Below are 7,078 nucleotides of genomic sequence, written 5' to 3'. Positions count from 1 at the left end.
TGAGGATATGGTTGATTTTGTGGGGCATGAGTTTGGTTTTGTGTATTGTATTGGTGCCCTTGATTCATTTGAGGTTGGTTTTGTCTCCAAGAAAAGTTTGGATGGTTTCTCCAATTTGGATTATAAGTGGATGAAAATGGGCTATCATTGGTTTCCCATAAGCATGAAGAGCATTGACCTCCTCAGAAAAGACTTCTTGGTAGGAAGGACATAATTGGACATTATGGCAAGGATTAGAACATATTGAACAAATATCTTTTCTTGGTTGTATTGGAGAATTTATAGTTTGGCTTATGGCTAAAGCTTCTACTTTTCTTGCTAATTTGTCTAAGGATGTTCTTAAGTCTAATTCATCTTTTACTTCATACCTTCCTCCTCTTTTTGGTGAATTAGTTGACCTAGACCTAGGATCAAAATAATTCTATTGTTGTGAATTGACAGACAAATCTTCAAGGGCGTCCCAAGCCTCTTGTCCTTGAAATTTTTAAAATTTTCCAGTATGCATAGATTGAATCATTTGACGATTAGAGGGAGTCAAACCATCATAAAAATATTTTACAAGTCTCCATTTTTCAAAACCATGATGAGGACATTTTAATAATAAATCTTTAAATATTTCCCAACATTCATAAAACTCTTCATTATCTTTTTTAAAAAACTCGGAGATTTCTCTCCTTAGATTATCCGTTTTAGACGCAGGAAAAAATTTCAGCAAGAATTTATTATAAAGTTGTTCTCATGTAGTTATAGACCCCGTGGGAAGGGAATTTAACCAAGATTTTGATTTGTCTTTTAATGAAAAAGGGAACAATCTTAGTTTGACTGACTCATCAGAAAAATTTTGAAATTTAAATGTTCAGCAAATTTCTAAGAAATCTTTGACATGCATGTAAGGATCCTCTCTATATAACCCATAAAAAGATGGCAACAATTGAATGATTGATGGTTTAAGCTCAAAATGGGTAGCAGAAGTGGTTGGAAGAACAATACATGAAGGAGCATTAGATGAAATAGATGCAAAATACTCAAGCAATGTTTTTTCAGGCACAACATTTTCATCAACAGGATTTCTAGTAATATTAGCAATTGGTTCCATGATGCTCAAATTTTTACTAACACTTTCAATTTCAAACAAAGATAAATGTCTTTTTACTAATCGATTTTTAGAGTTACGTTCCCAATGATGCATACAATTTTCACAAACAAGGCAACAAAGATGATCTCAAACAAATAATTTTCTGATGTGGAAGATCAGTTAAAACTGCAACCACAGAGCATACTTAGAATTTTTAGAGATTTCACAGCAATATAATTTTTATGATTTACTTGTCTCAGACCTATTTGATTCCACTTACTTGCACACTACTAACAACTCCCTGAGGTTAATTAGTAGAGGCAGATTGAGAATTTTGTTCAAATTTCCTTTAAGCAAAAATTGCCTATGGTGAAAGGACAAGATTTAGGTTCTCTTTTTTTTTTTCAAGTATTTTTTTCACAATTACACAATAATAAGATAAAAGACAAAGAAAAATAAGGTGAAATTAAATAAGACTATAAAAAATTAGGCAAGAGTAGGGAGGCATAGCACGCCATCAATCATAATAAAAATAAAGTAAAAATTAGGAGGCATAAGTGCCATAAACTAAAACATAAGATAAAAGACTAGGAGGTAAAATTTCCATCAACTAAAACATAAGATAAAAGACTAGGAGGCAAAATTGCCATCAACTAGCTAGGAGGTAAAATTGCCATCAACTAGTAAATTGCAATAAAATATAAAAAATAAAAAAAAATAAAAATTACAACAAGATAAATAAAGAAAATTACAACAAAATTAGGAAGCACAAGTGCCGTCAACTATAAAAATTAAAATGATAGATTGATAGGAGGCACAAGTGTCGTCAACTAAAAACAATAAAAATAAATATATGAGTAAGTTTTTTTTTATGGGTGGTAGAACCGTCCCAAATTTTCTTTTTATCTTTTTTTTTAGTTTTATATTTTTTTTAAGTGCAAAAATTAAAATAACTAGTAGAAGAATTCACTAACCTTAAGATAAATTTCGTTTCTTTCCTTGCAACTCCCCGGCAACGGCACCAAAAATTTGATGGACCCAAAACGAGTATGTTTTAAATATTTATAACTCACAAGCACACGAATCGTATATGAAGTATAGTGTTCATGTAAGCACGAGATCGAACCCAAATGAGTTGTCTAAAATAAAAAAGAAAACTACTTTAAACCAAAATTAATAAATTCTAACCTAGCTCCAAAGATTGATGAGATTTAATGTCATGAACATAAAATAAAAGATTTAAAGTAAAGCTATTTAAGAGAATAAAAATACACCAATTATGATTTGAAAATAAGTTGTAAAAGAAAGATTATTAAGATACTAGAATCCACAAAATGTAAGTTTAATAATACTTATTAGTATATTGATTCCCAAGTTTTAGTGATAGTTAAAATAAGTCAAACTATCATTTTCCAAATAGATTTATAATTTTTAGCACAAACTATTTCTAAAAAGATAGTGTTTTTTCTTCACTTTTCAAAAAAGTATAATTTCAAAGTATTTAATGTGAATCAACCTAATAAAATAACAAAAAAAATCAAATAACATTATTTATAAGGCAAAACATAATATTTTTGTTCTAAGAATTGGATGTGTACAATTTAATGACACATCTTACACAGAATATTATGTTTTGCAAAATGAAGAACAAAGTGCAATATTATCTAACAATTCAAAATATGAGATATTAAAGATGAAAGACATATATGAAGAAGAAAAATCCATAAACTTTGTTGACATAAATATTATCTAGTTACAAGTTGCTTCATCATGATCTTAATAATCTTATGAAAATGATTAGAAGCACATAACTACAATAGAAATTACAAAATAAATAAAATACATACTTGAAAATGCTCCTAAAAAACACAAAAATGGAAGAGAGAATGGTAGAAAAGATGATGGTTACCCAAAAATTAAGCACCCGTAAATGATCTTGAAATTCCATATTTATAGCCAAAATGAGATTATTAAAATAATCAATTTAAATTAATTAAATTGATTAGATTAATTAAATTAATAATAATATGGCAAGTAGGGGTAAATTGTAGGGGTGATGATGATTTTACGTAAAATATTGTAGAAAAATTGGGTAAAAATTAACATTTTTAGACAAAGTGACAAGGGGACAATTTATGGGCTCAAGGAGAACAAAGAAGAGGCTTGGTGGCTGGGTTGTGGCAGGCTGTTTGGGAGCAGCTGGGCTAGGCCTTGGGTTGGGCTTTTCCGTGGGCTTTCTGGGAGGAGCAGCTGGCTTCTTGGACTGGGCCGGTTGGTGCAGGCGGGCCCAAAGGCTGGGAGAAGGGCTGGAGGCAGCTGGGTGAGTGCAGGAGGCTTCGGGTGGACTGAGTCTGGGCGTGGGCCGAATGGGCAGGCGAGCCTGTGGGGGCTGACTGGTGGTTGGCAGCTGGGTGTGGGCCGAATGGCTGGGCAGGCCTCTTTGGGCCTAGGAAAATTCCACTTTTTTTGTTATTTTCTTTTAAAAATACACCTCTCTCTTATTTGCTCTTATTTATTTTCAAGCATAACAAAAATGCAAAGTACATCCTACAAAATAAGTAAACATTAAATTATAATAAAATATTTTCAATTATTAAATAAACCATATTAAATCTATGAAAATATTAATTTACTTTGGCAATTAAGTTCAATAAAATTTCATTTTTAACTTTTAATCTAAAAATACTAATTTCAAATAATTAAACTACAACATATTATAATAAAATATCTATAAAAACACACAAAAATATATAAAATCATGATAAGACTAATAAATTCAAAATTACTTAAAAACTTAATAAATTAATTAAAAACTCAAGAACTAAACAACAATTAGCATATAAAATATGGTCAAATAACTTTATTTTGTAGAGTTATCACCTCGCTCCTGCCAGAGTATTCACCTTGACCCAAATTGAGGCTGAGGCTAGCCCCTCGGTCATGACATGTCAGATTTCTAGTGCTGGTTCTTCTTTTACTGCATTGATTGATTCAGGGGATACTCATTCATTTTTGTCTACTAGAGTGATAGATCAGCTGTGTAAACCTAGTGACTTGTTTGCTAGGGGATTTCAGACTTTGTTGCCGACTAGGGAACTGGTAGTCTCTAGGAGATGGGTTAGAGCATTGCCAGTAGAGATAGACAGTAGGGAGTTGTCTGTGGATCTGATTGAGCTAGCAATGGATGACTTTGATATGATCCTAGGGATGGATTGGTTATCGAAATATGGGGCAATGATTGACTGCACGCACAGGGTGGTGACCTTTGAACCATAAGAGGAGGTACCATTTGTATTCGTGGGGACAGTAAGTGGACCGCGAGTACCTATAATCTCGGCATTGAAGGCTAGAGACCTAATGCAGGAGGGTTGCAAAGGATTCCTAGCAAACATTGTGGACACCTCTAGAGTTGTGTCGGTTGGACCGAATGAAACCAGACTAGTATGTGAGTTTCCAGATTTGTTCCCTGCAGACTTGCCAGGGTTTCCACCACACCGGGAGATTGAGTTCGACATAGAATTGGCGCCAGGGGCATAGCCAGTATCTAAGACACCTTATAGAATAGCTCTGGCAGAGTTGAAGGAACTGAATATTTAGTTGCAAGAGTACTGGATTTGGGATTCATCAGGCCAAGTTTTTCGCCATGGGGTGCTCTAGTATTGTTCGTCAAGAAGAAGGATGGATCCTTAAGGATGTGTATTGAATACAGGGAGTTGAACAAGTTGACCATTAAGAATAAGTAACCACTACCTAGGATCGATGACTTGTTTGACCAGCTATAGGGGAAGACAGTGTTTTCTAAGATTGATCTTCAGTCAGGTTACCACTAGTTAAGGATTAAAGAGGAGGACATACCAAAGATTGCTTTCCGCATAAGGTATGGACACTAAGAATTCCTGGTTATGTTGTTTGGATTAACCAACGCCCCAGCAGCCTTTATGGATTTAATGAATAGGGTCTTCAAGGATTATTTGGACAAGTTTATGATTGTGTTTATTGATGACATATTCGTGTACTCCCAGTTAGAGATAGAGCATGAGCAGCATTTACGCCTGGTATTACAGCGGTTGATGGAGCATAGGTTGTATGCTATGTTCAGCAAGTGTGAGTTTTGGCTACCGCAAGTAACATTTCTGGGCCATATTGTTAGTAAGGAGGGGATTCTAGTTAATCCAAGCAAGATTGAGGCAGTGAGAGATTGGCCTAGGCCGAGCAGTGTACCAGAAGTTAGGAGCTTCTTGGGATTGGCAGGGTACTACCGGCGGTTCATCCAGGGGTTCTCCAGGATAGCCACACCATTGACCGAATTGACGTGAAAGAAGACAAAGTATGTGTGGACAGACAGGTGTGAGAACAGTTTCAAGGAATTGTGTGGACAGACAGGTGTGAGAATAGTTTCAAGGAATTGAAGCGGTGACTGATCACCGCTCCAGTATTGAGTTTTCCGTCAGACAATGAGAAGTTTGTAGTTTATTATGATGCTTCTAGATAGGGTTTGGGATGTGTTCTATTGCAGGCAGGAAAAGCCTATGCATCGAGATAGCTAAAGGAATTTGAGCAGAGATATCCTACACATGATCTAGAACTGACGGCAGTGGTATTTGCACTTAAGATTTGGAGACATTATCTTTATGGTGAGAAATGTGAAATATACAATGATCATAAGAGTTTAAAGTACTTCTTTACTCATAAGGATCTGAATATGCGCAAGAGATGTTGGCTAGAATTGGTAAAGGATTACGATTGTGATATGCTATACCATCCTGGAAAGGCCAATGTAGTGGTCGACGCACTGAGTCGGAAGGGCCTAGGATAGTTGTTCAGTTCGAGGTAGATATCTAATAAGTTAGCTGAGGAGATGACTAGAGCGGGTATAGAGTTGGCGGTTGGTCAGTTAGCCAACATCACTCTTCAGTCTACACTCCTTGAGAGGATCACGGAGGCACAAGGGGAGGATCCCCAGTTGAGAGGGCACAAAGAGAGCGTCTTAGCTGGAGCAGCTAAGGAATTCTTTATTTCGGAGATGGGACTACTGTAGTACAAGGGTTGAATTTGCGTTCCGATGGATTCTGGTATTCGGCGAGAGATCTTGGATGAGTCTCAGACCACTTCCTATTCTTTACATTCGGGTATGAAGAAGATGTATCAAGATTTGAGAACTCTGTATTGGTGGCTGGGAATGAAGAGGGATGTGATCGATTATATGGCCAAATGTTTAACTTGTCAGCAGGTAAAGGCTGAACATCAAAGGCCAGCAGGGTTGTTGCAGCCTTTAGGGATTCCAGAGTGGAAATGGGAGGATATCACCATAGACTTCGTGGTTGGATTGCCGAAGACCGTGGGACAACATGATTTCGTGTGGGTAATTGTGGATAGGTATACCAAGTCAACCCACTTTTTGCCTGTGAGGATGACTTATACTATGGAGCAGTATGTGAAGTTGTATGTGAAGGAAATTCTATGACTTCATGGGGCTCCAAGGTTGATAGTGTCCGGCAGGGACCCCACCTTCACCTCCAAGTTTTGGGAGAGCCTGCAGAAGGCTATGGGCACGCAATTGCAGTTTAGTACCACTTATCATCCTCAGACAGATGGACAGTCTGAGAGGACAATTCAGATACTAGAGGATATGCTACGAGCCTGTGTGCTGGATTTTGGGGGATCTTGGAGTAAGTATCTCCCTTTGATTGAGTTTTCATACAACAACAGTTATCAGGTGACTATCGGAGTGGCTCCGTATGAGATGTTATATGGGAGGAAGTGCAGATCACCCGTTCATTGGGATGAGACGGGTGAGGGAAGATATCTTGATCCTGAGGTTGTTCAGAGGACCAATGAGGCGATTAAAAAGATTAGAGCTCAAATGCTCGCCTCCCAGAGTCGCCAGAAGAGTTACTCAGACTTGAGACACAGGAGCGTAGAGTTTCAAGTCGGTGACCATGTATTTCTCAGAGTTTCTCCCTTGAGAAGAGTGAAACGGTTTGGTGTTCGGGGCAAGCTGAG

The 7,078-nt window shown here is 36.7% G+C and overlaps 1 non-coding gene across 1 annotated transcript; it reads left to right on the top strand.

The window, feature by feature from the left end:
- The first annotated feature begins 575 nt into the window (after positions 1-575).
- On the top strand, positions 576-682 carry LOC133781148 (small nucleolar RNA R71). The gene has a single exon (XR_009869942.1). It is a non-coding gene; the product is annotated as a small nucleolar RNA R71 (small nucleolar RNA).
- The last annotated feature ends 6,396 nt before the right edge of the window (positions 683-7,078 follow it).

This window comes from Humulus lupulus, chromosome 5 (assembly GCF_963169125.1).
Source record: "Humulus lupulus chromosome 5, drHumLupu1.1, whole genome shotgun sequence".
NCBI lineage: Eukaryota > Viridiplantae > Streptophyta > Magnoliopsida > Rosales > Cannabaceae > Humulus > Humulus lupulus.
Note: the sequence above shows the minus strand (reverse complement) of the source record. Positions and strands in the feature narration are given on the sequence as shown.